The 18,784-nt window shown below is 44.4% G+C and overlaps 1 long non-coding RNA gene across 1 annotated transcript; it reads right to left on the reverse strand.

The window, feature by feature from the left end:
• Nucleotides 1-4,217: 4,217 nt before the first annotated feature.
• Nucleotides 4,218-18,074, reverse strand: LOC148148246 (uncharacterized). The gene is made up of 3 exons (XR_015759000.1): nt 17,817-18,074; nt 15,884-16,081; nt 4,218-4,439 (listed from the first exon to the last, which is right to left on the reverse strand). It is a non-coding gene; the product is annotated as an uncharacterized LOC148148246 (long non-coding RNA).
• Nucleotides 18,075-18,784: the final 710 nt, after the last annotated feature.

An 18,784-nucleotide genomic window follows, 5' to 3' on the forward strand; every position in this document is an offset into this window, starting at 1 on the left:
CCACTTCCTCTGGCAGTTCATTCCATATACGTAGCCCTCCCCTGTGTGAAAAAGTTGCCCCTTAGGTCCCTTGTAAATCTTTCCCCTCTCAACTTAAATCTATACCCTCTAGTTTTGGACTCCCCCACTCTGGAGAAAAGACCTTGGCTATTCACCTTATATATGCCCCTCACGATTTGACAAACCTCTATAAGGTCACCCTTCAGCCTCCTGCGCTTCAAGGAAAAAAGATCCAGCCTATTCGGCCTTTTCTTATACTCAAACCCTCCAGTTTTGGTAACAGCCTTGTAAATATTTTTTGCACCCCTTCCAGTTTAATAACATGTCATAGAGTCATAGAACTGTACAGCACAGAAACAGACCCTGTGGTCCAACCTCTCCTGGCTGACCAGATATCCCAAATTGACCTAGTCCCACTTGGCCCATATCCTTCCCAGCCCTTTCTATTCATATGTCAAGATCAGAGTGGAAAAGCACAGCAGGTCAGGCAGCGTCCGAGGAGCAGGAAAATCGATGTTTTGGGCAAAGCCCTTCATCAGGAATAAGGCTGGGAGCCTCGGGGAGGCCTGAAAAGCCGATTTTCCTGCTCCTCTGGTGCTGCCTGATCTGCTGTGCTTTTCCAGCACCACTCTGACCTTGACTCTGATCTCCAGCATCTGCAGTCCTCACTTTCTCCTTTCTATTCACCTACCCATCCAAATACCTTTTAAATGTTGTAATTGTACCAGCCTCCATTACGTCCTCTGGCAGCTCATTCCATACATGCACCACCCCCTGTGTGAAAAAAGTTACCCCTCAGGTCCTTTTTAAATCTTTCCCCTCTCACCTTAAACCTTGGACTCCTCCACCCTGGGAAAAAGATTCACCCTATCCATACCCCTCATGATTTTATAAACCTTTGTCAGGTCACCCCTCAGCCTCCGACCCTCCAGGGAAAAAATGGCCCAGCCTATTCAGCCTCTCCCAATAAAACCCAAACCATCCATTCCCAGCAACATCTTTGCAAATCTTTTCTGAACCGTCTCAAGTTAACAACATCCTTCCTGTAGGAGGGCAACCAGAATTGAACAGTGTTCTAAAAGCGATCTCACCAATGTCCTGTACAGCCACAACAATGGTATCTCAACTCTTATACTCAGTGCTCTGGCCAATGAAGGCAAGTGTGTCAAAAATGCCTTCCTAACCACCCTGTCTACCGCTTGAGCAGAGAAAGCAGAGTTAATCTCTCAGGTGCAATGACCCTTCTTCAAAACATTTTAAATAACTTGCTCAACATTCTCAATAATCTGCATGCACCTTGTTAATGAGAGAAATTTTGGGGAGTCAGGTGAGTCATTTGCTGAACATCCTAAATAACTTCTGAAGAAGAATCACTGCAGCAGTGGCTGTACTTTCTTTCTCCACAGATGCTGCCAGCAATGTCTGCTTTTTGTTTCCAGATTTCCAGCATCTGCAGTTCTCTGTTTTATCTGAAATAACGCCACTCTTCTCAAATACTGCTCTGGATTCCCCATATGGCCCTGTGTAATTTCCAGTCACATTACTGTTTCCTGTAAATTTCAGCCAACGCCCCGTCAAAACTTTGCTGAAAATAACAAAACAAAACTTGCATTCCCAGCAGATTGCAATCAAACAGTGAGTCTGCTTCAAGACACCTCTGAAAATTCAAAGCCTCCCTGATGTTTAAACAGTGCACAATGATCCCCAGAAAGGAAGCAGCAAGAGATCTAAAAATAAAATATGAGGAGATTGCAAATTGCTATTTGATTTGAACACACTATTTCAGAACCAAAGTGGTGGAAAGCAACCATTTATCACAGGCATAGAGCTATATAGCACGGAAACAGACCCTTCGGTCCAACTTGCCTGAGCTGACCAGATATCCCAATCTGACCTAGTCCCATTTGCCAGCACTTGGCCCATATCCCTCTAAATCCCTCCTATTCAAATACCCATTCAGATTCCTTTTATACGTTGTCATTGTATCAGCCTCCACCTCTTCCTCTGGCAGCCTGTTCCAGACATGCACAATCCTCCCAACCAGAAGGTCCACCTGCCCCAGCCATGTGTTAATACATTGGTGAAAGATTGGGATTGGTTAAATTCCTGACACACCCAGGGCCTTAAAATCAGGATGCCGGAAATCTGAATTTTATAAAGATGTGCTGGATGAATTCAGCAGAAGAAGGGTCATACTGGACTTGAAATGTTTGCTCTGCTTCTCTGTCAGAGTGCCTGATTTTCCAGCACCTTCGGTTGTTATTTCAGGTAAGGAACTGGTTTGATTTTCACCTTCCTCCCAATAGGAGGCATTGATGAGGACTTGTGGGTACACTGTAGCCATGGTAGACAGAGAGTGTGTTGGCTGGCAAACCGATCCAGCCATGTCCTGGATAACATAAATGAAGAAACATAGAAAACAGGAATGGGAGGAGGCCATTCAGCCCTTCAAGTCCGCTCCATCATTCAATATGATCATGGTTGACCTTCCAACTCAGTACACTGTTTTTGCTTTCTGCCTATAGCCTTTGATACCTTTATCCCTCAGAACTATATCGAACATCTCCATGAAAGCACTCAATGCTTTGTCGTCAACTGCTTTCTGTTGTAGACAATTCCACAGGCTCAGTATTGTGTGAGTGAAGAAATTCCTCCTCATCTCAATCCTAAATGGCCTATCCTGTACGTATTTTCCAAATCAACCTGTTCAGAAATGTTAATACACATTTCTGGAGACTGGGCCTCCTGACTCTGAGGTAGGGGCTGTACCACGGTGCCACAAAAGTCCTGGTCTACTCAGTATCCTGAGATAGACAAATGCAACCCATTCAAGGCAGGCAGAGAATGTTCCAGAACAGTCCCAGCTTGCAAGAGGGATTTTGGTGAGTCGGTGAGTCACTCGCTGAATAATGCTCAGCCTCTGATCTTTGCCAATGCCACAGGGTTTATGCTGCTGGGCCAGTTCAAATGTTGGATCAATGTTAGTGTAGGCAAAGGCCTAGTGGTATTATTGCTAGACTCTTAATCCAGAAACCCAGGTAATATTCAAATGGGTTCAACGTGGGTTCAAATCCTGTCATAGCAGATGGTGGAATTTGAATTCAATAATAGTCTGGAAATAGGAGTTTAATGATGACCACAAAACTATTGCTGATTGTCAGACAAAACCCATCTGATTCACTTTTGTCCTTCAGGGAAGGAAACTGCCATCCTTACCTGGTCTGGTCTATATGTGACTCCAGACCCACAGCAATGTGTTTGACTCTTAACTGCCCTCTGTGCAATTAGAGATAGGCATTAAATGATACCCTAGCCGGTGACATGAATGACGACATTTTTAAAAAAAATTGTGATTCTCAAAGATGCTTGAGGAGGAACGTCTTCTCCCAAGCAGTTGTGAATTTGTGGAATTTCCCTAGGAGAAAGTGAGGGCTGCAGATGCTGGAGATCAGAGTCGAGAGTGTGGTGCTGGAAAAGCACAGCCGGTCAGGCAGCATCCGAGGAGCAGGAGAATCGACATTTTGGGCATAAGCCATCATTCCTGATGAAGAGTTTATGCTCAAAATGTTGACTCTCTTGCTCCTCGAATGCTGCCTGACCAGTGTGTTTTCCAGCACCACACCTTTTGACTGTGGAATTCCCTGCTCAGTGAAGCAGTTGAGGCTACCTCATTGAATGTTCTTAAGATAGATTGATTTTTGAATGGTAAAGGAATTAAGGGTTATGGTCCGCGGGCGGTAAGTGGAGCTGAGTCCATGGAAAGATCAGCCATGATCTTATTGAATGGTGGAGCAGGTTCGAGGGGCCAGATGGCCTATTCCTGCTCCTAGTTCTTATGTGGATTCCAGGGAAGCTGTTATTACTCATAATGAGAAGATGCTAAACAGCTCCCTTTACAACGTCCACACAGGCTCAGGTTACCAGGAGGCCTTGCCTCTCAACCACACCCCTCATGTGACCTTCAGGTTCATCTCACCACCAGTCATCTCTCTGTAATGACAGAGCAACCCTTTGGTCCTCTGGGACAATGGCGACTTTACCTTTACTCTGTGAAACTCGTAACAGGCTATTTTTAATGCACACTTAACACATTTCTACCTAATGCCTTAAGCTTCCAACTCAATCTTCTGCTTCCCTCCATTTCAGACACTGTGATAGAGAAGAATGCTGGATCAATGAGAGAAGGTCAGTGACATGGATAAATAAAATGCTGAAATTTATTGTCACGCTACCAATAGTTTACATGCCATTCATTCTGTGAATTCTCTGAAATGGCTCAATTAAATGTGCTCCGCGCTGCACTCTAGCCTTACTTTCAAATAGCATTCTGAACCTCAGCAGAGAGAAAGGACGTTCATTCCATCAATCTGAGCCAGAATCAGTCTAAATCTCAGACGAGGATGATGTGATAAAGGCTCTCTTGAATTGCAAATGTTCACCTGAAATTAGATTATTAGGAATTAGTGAGACATGAGCAGAACTCAAAAAAAAAAGGAGACTGGTTAACTTTTTTAAAGCACAGATCTTGCATGGCTAAATGTCACTCCTACAGGGCAGTAATTAATGGAAAGTCCACTTGCCTCTCGATGAAGTACAAGCTGTCAACTTTGATAAATGAAGCGTTACAGTCAAGTGATAAATAAGCAGAGTCAGGGAAATGAGCAGACCTTTCAAACATGTGTCATACGGAATACATCTGGTACTGCATTTTAACAAGTGAATGCTTGTTTTTGACGGACAGTGGAAAATATCAGAGTCATTGATAAAACGTTATCAGAAGTCAGAGAGAGCAATATATTTGCAAAATATATTGATGCACATACATCAATGTTTTATATGCGAGCGGTAAAGACATTTCATTTAGAACTGGGCTGAGGAGAATTATTTTCACGCAAAGTTATGCGAATCTATGGGTGTTTTGCACGTGTCATCACTGAATATATTCAAGGTTGGAGTAGACAGACTTTTTTGATTCTCAGATAATCAACAGACACAAAGAATGGTGGAAGGCAGAGTTGAAGTCTATAAGCTGCTATGATCAGATTGTATGATGGAGCAGGTTTGATAGGCCAAATGGCCTCTTCATGTTCTTATTTCATATGTTAGGTTTTCTTTATAAAGATAGAAATAATACATTTTGTTCACAATAATCAAATGCTGCAACATGGGCTGGTCATGGGCCTAGTGATAATGTCACCAGGCGAGAAATCCAGAGTCTCATGAGAATATTCTGGGGGACATAGATTTGAATCCCACCATGGCATATGGTGAAATTTAAATTCAATGAAATCTAGAATTAAAAGCCAGTCTAATGGTGACCATTGTTGATTGTTCTAAATATGTCAACAGCTCACTTATATCCCTGAGGGAAGGGAATCTGCCATCCTTATCTGGTCTGGCCTACACGTGACTCCAGATGCAAATTGGCTGACTCTGAAGTGGCTGAGTAAGTCACTCAGACCAAGGGCAATAAATGTTGGCCTAGCCAATGATGCACAGCAGGTCAGACAGCATCTAAGGAGCAGGAGAATCAATGTTTCAGGCATAAACACTTCATTAGGAAGGGCTTTTGTCTGAAACGTAGATTCTCCTGCTCCTCAGATGCTGCCTGACCCGATGTGCTTCCCCAGCACTTCACTCTTAGCTCTGATCTCCAGCACCTGCAGCCCTCACTTTCTCCTAGCTTAATGATGCCCACATTTCACGCATGAGGTAAATTCACCATAGTCCTACCAGACCATAGGGCATTAGAAAGGGACAGATGATTGGTGGTAGTTTAAGCTGAGTCTCATCATGCCTCAGGCAAAAGGAGAGATTGAGAAGGAGAGTCCTGCGTGCTAACCTCAGTCGGTGAAGGAATTGAATCCATGCTGTTGATGTCAGTCTGGTTTATAAACCAACTATCCAGCCAACTAAATCTAATATTCATAAGAAATTCTGTTCATCAGATGAGGGCAGCTTTGACTTCTGCTGTGAAACCCAGAAACAATAATGTGACCAAGAGGGCCAAGGTTACTGGACTTAAGCTCCACTGTGTCTGGAGATTAGGTTTGAACTGGACTGCTGCCACAAAGTGACTCATTTGTCTGACTGAATGGCAGCACTGGGTTAATAAAACACTGTCTAGTGGTGCAGGGATAGTGTCACTTGAAGGCCTTGATTCCAATCACCAACCCTGAAGCTATGTCATAACATGTCTGAACAGGTTGGTTTAAAATAATTACGTATGTGGGTAGGATTAGGAAATGAGGAAATGCTCACAGAGCATGGATGAGTTGCTAGGGTCAAAACAAATAGAAACAAAACTACACACACCAAACAACCCCGCCGCCCTGTGGCTGATAACTTCAACCCCCTCACTTCCCCAAGGACATGCAAGTCCTGGGTCTCCTCCACTGCCAAATCCAAGTCACCCACCGACTGGAGGAAGAACACTTCATCTTCCGCCTTTGGACCCTCCAACCACACGGCATCAACATCGACTTCACCAGTTTCTAAATATCCCACCTCCCACCTCATCCCAGATCAAACCAGTGGTTAGCATTGCTGCCTCACAGCACCAGGGACCTGGGTTCATTTTCCCACCTCAGGTGACTGTCTGTGTGGAGTTTGCACATTTTCCCCGTGTCTGTGTGGGTTTCCTCTGGATGCTCCGGTTTCCTCCCACAGTCCAAAGATGTGCAGGTCAGGTGGATTGGCCATGCTAAATTGCCCATGGTGTTAGGCGCGTTAGTTTAGATCAGAGTGAACATAGAACATAGAACAGTACAGCACAGAACAGGCCCTTCAGCCCACCATGTTGTGCCGACTACTGATCCTTATGTATGCACCCTTAAATTTCTGTGACCATATGCATGTTAAGGAGTCTCTTAAATGTCCCCAATGACCCTGCCTCCACAACTGCTGGTGGCAAAGCATTCCATGCTCTCACAACTCTCTGTGTAAAGAATCCGCCTCTGACATCCCCTCTATACTTTCCTCCAACCAGCTTAAAACTATGACCCCTCATGTTAGTCATTTCTGCCCTGGGAAATAGTCTCTGGCTATCGACTCTATCTATGCCTCTCATTATCTTGTATACCTCAATTAGGTCCCCTCTCCTCCTCCTTTTCTCCAATGAAAAAAGTCTGAGCTCAGTCAACTTCTCCTCATAAGATAAGCCCTCCAGTCCAGGCAGCATCCTGGTAAACCTCCTCTGAACCCTCCCCTAAGCATCCACATCTTTCTTATAATAGGGCGACCAGAACTGGACGCAGTATTCCAAGTGCGGTCTAACCAAATTTTTATAGAGCTGCAACAAGATCTCACGACTCTTAAACTCAATACCCCTGTTAATGAAAGCCAAAACACCATATGCTTTCTTAACAACCCTGTCTACTTGGGTGACCATTTTAAGGGATCTATGTACCTGCACCCCAATATCCCTCTGTTCCTCCATACTGCAAGAATCCTATCCTTAATCCTGTACTCAGCTTTCAAATTCAACCTTCCAAAATGCATCACCTCGTATTTATCCAGGTTGAACTCCATCTGCCACCTCTCAGCCCATCTCTGCATCCTGTCAATGTTCTGCTGCAGCCTACAACAGCCCTCTATACTGTCAACGACACCTCCAACCTTTGTGTCATCTGCAAACTTGCTGACCCATCCTTCAATCCCCTCATCCAAGTCAGTAATAAAAATTACAAACAATAGAATCCCAAGGACAGAGCCCTGTGGAACACCATTCACCACAGACTTCCAGGCAGAATATTTTCCTTCTACTACCACTCGCTGTCTTCTGTCGGCCAGCCAATTCTGTATCCAGACAGCTATGTTCCCCTGAATCCTATTCCTCCTGACCTTCTGAATGAGCCTACCATGGGGAACCTTATCAAATGCCTTGCTGAAGTCCATATACACCACATCCACAGCTCGACCCTCATCAACATTTCTAGTTACATATAGCTGGAAAAGCATAGCAGGTCAAGCAGCATCAGAGGAGCAGGAAAATCGACATTTCGGGCAAAAGTCCTTCATTAGGAATAGAGGCAGGGAGGTGCGTTAGTCAGGGGTAAATATAGGTAGGGGAATGGGTCTGTGTGGCTTACTGTTCAGATGGTTGGTGTGGACTTGTTGGGCTGACGGGCCTGTTTCCATCCTGTAGGGAATCTAAACTAACCTAAACCCTCCAAAGCGGCACTGCCCTCTTGACTTGTCCCTTCTTGTACATCTTCCTTCCCACCTGGTTGCTCCACCCTCCCCACTGGCCTTCCCAGGTACCTCCCCACCCCCATTTATTTCTCATGCCCCTTCCCTCTTCACATTCCTGATAAAGGGCTTATGCCTGAAACATTAACTCTTCTGACCTGCAGTTTATTTTTCCAGCACCTTGCTTTTCGACTCTGACTCTGCAGCATCTGCGGTCCTCACTTTCTCCTACAAAGGTAATAATCACAGAATTGCTTACAGTATGGAAGCAGGCCACTTTACCCATAGCACTGGCCCTCCAAAGAGCATCCCACCCTATCTCTGCACTTCCCCTGGCTCAACCACCTAACCTGCACATCCTTGGACTGTGGGAGGAAACTGCAGCACCCTGCAGAAACCTGCACAGATGCAGGGAGAATGGACAAACTCCACACAGACGGTTGCCTGTGGGTGGAATTCAAGCCAGGTCCCTGGTGCTGTAAGGCAGCTGTGCTAGCCACTGTGCCACTGAGAATTTCTGGACTGAACAAAAATAAAGAGTGTCAGTTTCTGGAAATCAGAAACAAAATGAAAAATTACTGGAAAATCTCAGGTGAGGAAGTGGCAATACTTTGAAAGTTTGTGATTTCAAATAAACGTGTTGGACTATATCCTGACTCTAACTTTGTCCAGGTGAAGGTGAGAACTGCAGATGCTGGAGATTAGAGTGGTGCTGAAAAAGCACCGCAGGTCAGGCAGCATCCGTGAAGCAGGAAAATCGACGTTTTGGGCAGGAGCCCTTCATCAGGAATGAGGACTCCTGATGAAGGGCTCCTGCCTGAAACATTGATTTTCCTGTTCCTCAGATGCTGCCTGACCTGCTGTGCTTTTCCAGCACCGCTCTAATCTTGACTTCTGACTTTGTCCACCCTCTTGACTTCTGACTTTGTCCACCCTGGCTGAAAATGTGTTGCTGGAAAAGCACAGCAGGTCAGGCAGCATCCAAGGAGCAGGAGAATCGACGTTTCCTGAAGAAGGGTTCCAGCAACACATTTTTCAGCTCTGATCTCCAGCATCTGCAGTCCTCACTTTGTCCACCCTCGTCCAACACCGGCACCTACACATTAAAGATTGGTGGGGGGGAAAGGCCTTTGTTTCATGCAACACTGGCAGCAGTACTGGAGAAAGAGGCAGCTGCATTGTTGGAACTTTACTGTACCTGAATCATATTACTAGGGCTGTAGAAGGACTTCTTAGATAAAGTTTGCATAATTGAACGGTAATTGTGCCCAGCAGCAAAATAAAGAAGGAGAAGATACACTCTGAAAGAAAACTGGCAAGGGCGAGATGCTTCGATCTTTTAAGCAGTATCCACAATGGTCATGTTGCCACTGCACTTATTAATTTCCCAGGTTTGATACTACTTCCTGATTCTACCAGGTCAGCTTTCCCAGGAATGCACAGCGCATTGTCCATTGAGGAATTCTATTGGGAAGAAAAATGTTCTGAGAAAGACAGGGCATGCCCCATTTTTATATTCTTAGCTGTATTATGGTAAGTTTGGTAGCCCAGTCTAAATATTAGTGAATGCATGACAAGCTGAATGGGTTAGTAACTGAGAGAGTGAAGAGGTTGGTGGATAAGGTGGACCTTCTTCTTTGTTCCTTCATAGAATGTGAGCATTATTAGAAAGGCCAGCATTTATTACCTACTCTTAATTGCCTTCCAACTCTGGCTTATTAGGCCAGTTCAGGGGGCAGTTAGGTATCGACCATATTACTGTGGGTTTGGAGTCACATGTAGGTCAGACCTGGTAAGGACAAGCAGATTTCCCTCTCGAAAGCTTATCAGTAAACTATTTCTTTTTAAAACAGTGAATGATGGTTGTCTTGGTCATTATTGAGATAGTTTTTATTTCCAGATTTATTAGCAGAATTTAAATTCCATCAGATGGGATTAGGAATCATGGCCCCAGGATTTTAACCTGGGTCTGTGTATTACTAATCTAACAATATTACATAGAAAGTAAGCATGGAAGATAGGAGCAGGAATAGGCCATTTGGCCCATCAAGCCTGCTCTGCCATTCAATTATGCTCACTGCCGACCAACCAACTCAATACTGTACCCTATTCCTAATTTCTAACTCCTTCCTGAAATGCTTTGGCCTCACCTACTTTCTGTGGCAGTGAATTCCACAGGTTCATCACGAGGTGGGTAAAGAAATTTCTCCTCATCTCAGCCTTAAGTGGCCTACCCCATATCCTTAGACAGTGACTCCTTGTTCAGGACTCCCCGGTGATTAGGAATTTTCTTCCTGTGTTTACCCTGTCTACTCCTGTTAGAATTTTATAGGCTTCTATGAGATTCTCTGCCCCCATCTTTGCTCGGAACTCCAGTCCCTCTTCACACACCAGACTTGCCATGACCATTAAGTCACTGTCTCCACTTGAGTGGGTGAGGTGGGTGAGTGGGTAGTTGAGTTAAAAGGTTGTCAGATGGTCAGAGGGGATTTGCCCAAGGTGGGAGGGTATTTGGGTATTCAATAACAACAGTCAGCTTGGGAGGGGAGTCAGGTCATGTCAAGAAGGTAGCTGAAAATGTGTTGCTGGGAAAGCGCAGCAGGTCAGGCAGCATCCAGGGAACAGGAGAATCGACGTTTCGGGCATAAGCCCTTCTTCAGGAATCAGGTGGTCTGGAAGGTTGGATGGAGGATAATTCGATTGGGTCAGGAAGGTAATCAGACAATCGGCAGAGTTAGTCAGGTGGATAGGAAGATGTTGTCCAGTGGTAGTGTGGGAGTATCAGGCTGTATTGGGTCAGGAAGCTAATCATTTGGTCAAATTATTAATCTGGTCAGGTAATAGTTGTCTGATGAGGAAGGTTGGTTAGGGTTTGAAGGCTAGCTGTCTGGTCAGAAATGGTAATCAGGATGAGGGAGTGGTCATTGAGATTGAATGAAGAATTCAGTCGGATCAGGAGATTAGGTAGTTTGGTGGTCAGGGAAATAGTCAAAGGACACTGGGAGGATGATTTGGAGATCAGTTGTGTTGTTACTCAGATGTCAGACTAGGTTTTAATCTGTATAACATTTCCTGGGTGACTTTTGAGGTGAGTACCACAGAATTGGTACTGGCACTGCAGGGCTTGCAGAGGAGGCTCACTTGGTTGATTCCAGAGTTGAGGGGGTTGGCTTATGAGGAGACACTGAGTAGATTGGGATTATATTCATAGGAATTTAGAAGAATGAGGGGGGATCTTATAAAAACATTTAAAATTATAAAGAGAATAGATAAGATAGAAGTAGAAAAGATGTTTCCACTGGGAGGTGAAACTAGGACAAGAGGGCATAGCCTCAAAATTAGGGGGAGCAGATTTAAGAATTGAGAAAGAACTTCTTTACCCAGAGGGTTGTGAATCTGTGGAATTCCCTGCCCAGTGAAGTAGTTGATGCTACTTCAGTAAACGTTTTTAAAGCTAAGATGGATTTTTTTTGAACAATGAAGGAATTAAGGGTTACAGCGAGAGGGCGGATAAGTGAATCTGAGACACAGAAAGATCAGCCGCGATCTCATTGAATGGTGGAGCAGGCTCAAGGGGCCAGACGGCCTACTCCTGCACTTGGTTCTAATGTAATTGTCTCAAGTCTCCAACTCAAACTCAGAGAGAGAAACACAGACAAAGGATTCCAGGGAACAGAGCTACTGTCCATTGGAAGTTGAAACTTGCTAAACAGCTCCAGAACTGCATCTTCAGTCACCATCTGTTCTCTGAAGATTTGGAGACCAGAAGATTTGGGCCATGAAAACAGACTGTAAATGCTTCTACAAGTAAATGAAAACAGAAAAGAATTGCAGAACTGAACATTGGTTCTTTAGTGAGTGAGGCTAGGGAATTAATAATGGGAAACAAAGAAATGGAAAAAGCTTTGAACAAATATTTTTATCTGTCTTTGCATTAACAGACATACAAATCAGAAGAATTGTCAAAAAGCAGGGGCAAAAGGGAAGGAGGAACTGAAAATGATCATAATCAATCCTGGCCTTCCTAATTGTTTGTTTTACTTGCCTGCTACGTTTTAGTGAGTCATGAACAAGGACACCCGGGTACCTTTGGATATCAACACTTACCAATCTTTCATCGTTTAAGAGTTCTCTTTCTGTCTTTTTTTTTCAACTGAGGTGAATAACTTTACACTTATTCACATTTTATTCCATTTGTCATGTTTAGACCATTCATTTAGCCTGTCCAAGTCCCCTTGAAGCCTCCTTGCAGCCTTCTCATTACTTACACTGCTGTCTAATTCTGTGTCATCAGCACATTTAAAAATACCACATTTGATTCCCCAAAACCGAATTATTTATATCGAATGTGAACAGCTGTATTTTCAGTAATGATCCTTATGATGCACCACCACTAACAGCCTGCCTGGTTATTTATTCCTACTCACTGTTTTCTGCTTGTTAACCAGTTATTAGTACTTACCTCTGATTCCCATGCACTCAAATTTTGTTTGTTAACCTGTGAAGGAGCCTGTCAAACCCCTTCTGAAAATCAAAATGCACCATGTCCACTGTTTCTCCTTTATCTATGTCACAAGTTTAAAAAAAACTCTTACCAGGTTTGTTGAACGTAAGTTCACCTTTATGAATCTGTGTTGACTCTGCCAAATCATAAAACTATTTTCCAAGTGTCTGGTTGTCACATCCTTTATAAATTCCAACATTTTCCCCACTACTGACATTAAAGTAACACATTCTCACTTTCCTCCTTCTTAAATGTCGGGGTTGCATTTGCAACATTCCTGTCTGCAGGAACCTTTCCAGAATCAATAGAATTTTGAAAGATATTGCCTAATGTACACACTATTCCTGAAAGCCACTCTGTCAACATCTAGTCTTTTGGAAAGGTCAAAATGGATTGGTAAATCACGATTGAAACACCAATATTTCAGAAAGAAGGGAGACAGAAAACAATGATGTATAGGCCAGTTAGTCTCACATGACATGATATTAATGGGGAAAATGCTGGATCCGTTATCAAGAAGGTAGCAGCAGGACATTTAGGAGATTATAATACCCTCAGGCAGAGTCAACATAGTTTGGTGACCAGGAATTTGTGCTTGCCAAATACATTAAAGTTCTGTGAAAATATAGCAAGCAGAATGGATAAAAGGGATTAGTCAGGGAGATGTACAACATGGAAGCAGACCCTTGTGTCCAACTGTTTCATGCTGACCAGATGTCCTAAATTAATTTAGTGTCATTTGCAAGCCTTTTGCAGATGGCACAGTGGTTCAGTGGCTAGTACTGCAGCCTCACAGCACCAGGGACCTGGGTTTGATTCCCACCTTGCCTGACTGTCTCTATGGACTTTGCACATTTTCCCCATGTCTGCGTGGGTTTCCTCCTGGGCTCCAGTTTCCTCCCACAATCCAAATGATGTGCAGGTCAGATGAATTGGTCATGCTAAGTTGCCCTTAGTGTTAGGTGCATTAGTCAGAGATAAATATAGGGTAGGAGAATGTGTCTGGGTGGGTTACTCTTTGGAGGGTCGGTGTGGTCTTGAGGGCCAAAGGGCCTGTTTCCATACTGTAAGGAATCTAAACCCTTTCTATTCATATACCCATCCAGAGGCCTTTTAAATGTTGTCATTGTACCAGCCTTCACCACTTCCTCTGGCAGCTCATTCCATACACACACCATCCTCTGCATGAAAAAGTTGCCAAATACGTCCCTTTCAAATATCTCTCCGCTCACCTTAAACCTATGCCCTGTAGTGCCCCCCACCCCAGGGAAAAGACCTTGGCTATTCACCCCCTCCATTGCTTTTATTTTTGACAAAAGTCTTTGGATTTCCAAAAGATATTCAATAAGGTGGCACAAAAAAAATGTTACAACTAAAATGTTCAGTGGGCAAGTAGAAAATTGAGTACCAGGAAATAAAGAATCAGAATAAATGGGTGACTTTCAACTTTTTTAAAATTTGCTGATGGAATGTGGCCAGGCAAACATTTATTGCTCTTTGCTAAGAGTTAATCCCATTGCTGTTGGTCTGGAATCATATGTAAACCAGACAATTTCCTTCCCTAAAGAACATCAGTGAACAAGACAATGGCCACCATTAAACTAGCTTTATATTCCAAATTTTATTGACATCTAATTTTACCATCAGTCATAATGGGATTCAAACCCATGTCCCCAGAGATTTAGTTTACTATTCTGGTTTGATACAAGTGTGGTGCTGGAAAAGCACAGCAGGTCAGGCAGCATCTGAGGAGCAGGAGAATCGACTTTTCGGACATAAGGGCTTATGCCCAAAACATCGCTTATGATGAAGGGCTTATACCTGAAACATTGATTCTCCTGCTCCTCGGATGCTGCCTGACCGGCTGTGCTTTTCCAGCACCACACTCTCGACTCTGATCTCCAGTCTCTGCAGTCCTCAGTTTTTCCATTCTGGTTTGATAGCCCAGTGACATTATCACAATACCAGTCCCTAATAATATCTGTACCTAGTGGAGTGCCACAAGGATCAGTGCTGAGGCATCAACAACTTACAATCCATGTTAATGACTTGGATGAAGGGACTGACTGTATTGTAACTAATTGCTAACAATACAAAGAGAAGTATTAACGTCAGTTCTGAACAGGACAAAGACGGTTAAGTGAATGGGTAAAGTTTGGCCAACATAACATAATGTGAAAAAATGAAATGTTGTCCACTTTAGCAGGAAGAATAGAAAGGCAGAATATTGTTTTAATGATGATAAACTGCCAAATATCATAATGCTGAGGGATCTTGTAAATAGGGAGGTGGTGGCACACTGTTAATGTGATTGAAGTAGTAATCCTGAGCCTGAGATTAAAATTTAAGGCACTAATATTCAAATCATACCATGATAGATAGTGAAATTTGAATTCACTAGAAACTGGAATGAAAAGGTAGCCTAATGGTGACCATGTATCAATTATTAGGAACACCCCCCCCCCTCCCTCCACCATCTAGTTCTCTAGTTCTCTAGTTTCCTCGAGTGAAGGAGATCTACCATCCTTACCTGCACTGGCCTATAGGTGACTGCAGACCCAAAGCAGTGTGGTTGACTTTTGCCAGTAAGAATGTATGGTCAGTGTGAGGAAAGACTTTACCGAAGTGAGTGTCCCTGTGATTTTGTTTCAAGATGAGAATTCAAGTGGTATTTCTTTTTCAAATTGAGATGTGTCAGATTCTAACCTGTAAGTAGCTAACTGTAACTTTGAGTTAAAGTGACACAGCTAAATTGGCAGCTGCCTGATAGTGGCATTTATCCACCTGAAGAGGTGCTTGAATAGCTGTATTACAAAGCTAAACTAGAGAGTGACTCATCACAGCTTGACACTTCAAAAAAGGATGTGAAAGGACAGAAGCAATGTGAAGGATACTTCATCTGAGTAAGACAGAGGTTGAGTTCTTCAAAATGGAAATTCAGTGCGTAAGGGGAAAGAGATGCTTTAAATAACGATTACTGCAAGAAGCAGATTGTTTTGAATATGAAGTTTGACAAAGGATCTCGAGGGACAAAGGATATGGAGGAGGTGCTCCCTTCTGTGACTTTGTTTCCAGCCTGCAGCTCTTTATTTCCAATTTATGCAGCATAAGGAGCAGGTAAATCAATAACCAGTATTATGAGAAACTGTTAAGGTTTGTCAGTTTTGCAAAGTTTGCTTTATTTGTTACCTTTGTATTATGGAGTCTTGATTGCTGATATATTCTCTTTTTTTGTCCCTCCATTGTCCACATTAGTATTGCTCTTCTGCCTCAACTTCATCTCTTGATTTGTTGCATTTGTTACAAGTTTGATCCCCTATCTTGATCAGTAGGCTTGTTGAGGAATTGATAGAGTGATTTTGAGAGACTTTCTCAGAGTAACAAAATCTGGAATGGACCAGATAGCAGGCTAGGTCAGAGTGGTGCTGGAAAAACACAGCAGGTCAGGCAGCATCCGAGGATCAGGAAAATCGACGTTTCGGGCAAAAGCCCTTCATCAGGAATAGAGGCAGGAAGCCTTGAGGGTGGAGAGATAAATGGGGTGGGGAGCTGGGGAGAAGGTAGCAAAGAGTACAATAGGTGAATGGGGGTGGGGTTGGAGGTGATAGGTCAGAGAGGAAGGTGGGGGAAGGTAGCAAAGAGTACAATAGGCGAATGGGGGTGGGCATGGAGGTGATAGGTCAGAGAGGAGGGTGGGAGAAGGTAGCAAAGAGTACAATAGGCGAATATGGGTGGGCATGGAGGTGATAGGTCAGAGAGGAGGGTGGGAAAAGGTAGCAAAGAGTACAATAGGTGAATGGGGGTGGGGATGGAGGTTAAAGGTCAGAGAGGAGGGTGGAGGAAGGTAGCAAAGAGTACAATAGGCGAATATGGGTGGGCATGGAGGTGATAGGTCAGAGAGGAGGGTGGGAAAAGGTAGCAAAGAGTACAATAGGTGAATGGGGGTGGGGATGGAGGTTAAAGGTCAGAGAGGAGGGTGAAGGAAGATAGCAAAGAGTACAGATAGCAGGCTATTCTAGACTTGGTTTTGTGCAATGAGACATGATTGATTGATGGAATGGGAATAAAGACACCTCTAGGTAGTAGTGATCATAATATAATTGAAATTAAATAGCCACTTTGAAAGGGAAAAGAGTGGATCTTAAGATCTGTATTAAACTTAAAGAAGGACAACCACAGGGACATGCAAGTGGAGCTGGCAGACGGAATTGGGACATGAGGCTCAGAAATAGATGTGTAGAGAAGCAGTGGTAGACATTAAAGGGATTAGATTAGATTAGATTACTTACAGTGTGGAAACAGGCCCTTCGGCCCAACAAGTCCACACCGACCCGCCGAAGCGCAACCCACCCATACCCCTACCTTTACCCCTTTAACCTAACACTACGGGCAATTTAGCATGACCAATTTACCTGACCCGCACATCTTTGGACTGTGGGAGGAAACCGGAGCACCCGGAGGAAACCCACGCAGACACGGGGAGAATGTGCAAACTCCACACAGTCAGTCGCCTGAGTCGGGAATTGAACCCGGGTCTACAGGCGCTGTGAGGCAGCAGTGCTAACCACTGGGTCACCGTGCCGCCCACGATGTTTCAGAATAAGTGCATTCCTGCTATAAAGAACATTTTCAAGGGAGGATACATTACCCAAGGTTAACTAAAGAAGTTAAGGAAAGCATTAAACTAAAGAAAAAAGCAGAGAGTTGTACAAAGGTGATATACAGGTAAGATGACTGGATTGAACCTAAAAAAAAACTTAGCAGAAACCCAGAAACATTGAAATTCAGTGAAAAAGTAGGTCACTCAGCCCTTTGAGCCTGCTGTGCTGTGAACATAGCTGATTCTCAATGCCATATTCCCACTCTACCATCACCATAGCCAGGTGATCAGCCCTCGTCCAATGAAGGCTGGAGGAGACATGCCAGGAGCAGCATCAGGCATACGTAAAAATAAGAAATCGGGGGATCTAAGATGGCGGTGATCTAGGAGGATCGCGTTGCAGAGCTCCGCACCGCAGCACAAGCCGGACGAATTTCTAACATACCCAACCCAGACCATTGCGATATCCTGGGACTCTGGAAAGGTCGTGGAGTCCCAGGAAATTGTGAAAAATCAACTTACCTGCGTTTTCACTGGTCAGGGATGCCAAAGAAGGAAGGAGGGCTTCCGAGGCCGGGCCCATGGCCCACCCTGCAGGATCCTCAGACTCGGTTATCTACCAGGCCCTGAAATCTCGTGAGATGTTGGGTAAGCAGATGAAGGAGAAGCTGGCTCCAATCTCTATCATGCCTACTTATGAGCAGTTTATACCTGGTTCAGGTATTTAAGTGCTGAAAATGTGTTGCTGGAAAAGTGCAGCAGGTCAGGGAACAGCAGGCAGCATCCAAGGAACAGGAGAATCAACGTTTCGGGCATAAGCCCTTCCTCAGGAATGAGGAAAGTGTGTCCAGCAGGCTAAGATAAAAGGTAGGGAGGAGGGACTTGGGGGAGGGGCGTTGGAAATGCGATAGGTGGAGGGAGGTCAAGGTGAGGGTGGTAGGCCGGAGTGGGGTGGGGGCGGAGAGGTCAGGAAGAAGATTGCAGGTTAGGAAGGTGGTGCTGAATTCAAGGGATTTGACTGAGACAAGGTGGAGGGAGGGGAAATGAGGAAACTGGAGAAATCTGAGTTCATCCCTTGTGGTTGCAGGGTTCCCAAGCAGAAGATGAGGCACTCTTCCTCCAACCATCGTGTTGCCATGGTCTGGCGATGGAGGAGTCCAAGGACCTGCATATCCTTGGTGGAGTGGGAGGGGGAGTTAAAGTGTTGGGCTACGGGGTGGTTGGGTTGGTTGGTCCGGGTGTCCCAGAGGTGTTCTCTGAAACGTTCCGCAAGTAGGCGGCCTGTCTCCCCAATATAGAGGAGGCCACATCAAGTGCAGCGGATGCAATAGATGATGTGTGTGGAGGTGCAGGTGAATTTGTGGCGGATATGGAAGTGTCCCTTGGGGCCTTGGAGGGAAGTAAGGGGGGAGGTGTGGGCGCAGGTTTTGCATATCTTGCGGTTGCAGGGGAAGGTCCCAAGTCCCCCAAGTCCCTCCTCCCTACCTTTT

Source organism: Chiloscyllium plagiosum, unplaced genomic scaffold (assembly GCF_037043375.1).
Source record: "Chiloscyllium plagiosum isolate Xiang-an unplaced genomic scaffold, Cpla_swu_hap1 HiC_scaffold_13, whole genome shotgun sequence".
Taxonomy (NCBI): domain Eukaryota; kingdom Metazoa; phylum Chordata; class Chondrichthyes; order Orectolobiformes; family Hemiscylliidae; genus Chiloscyllium; species Chiloscyllium plagiosum.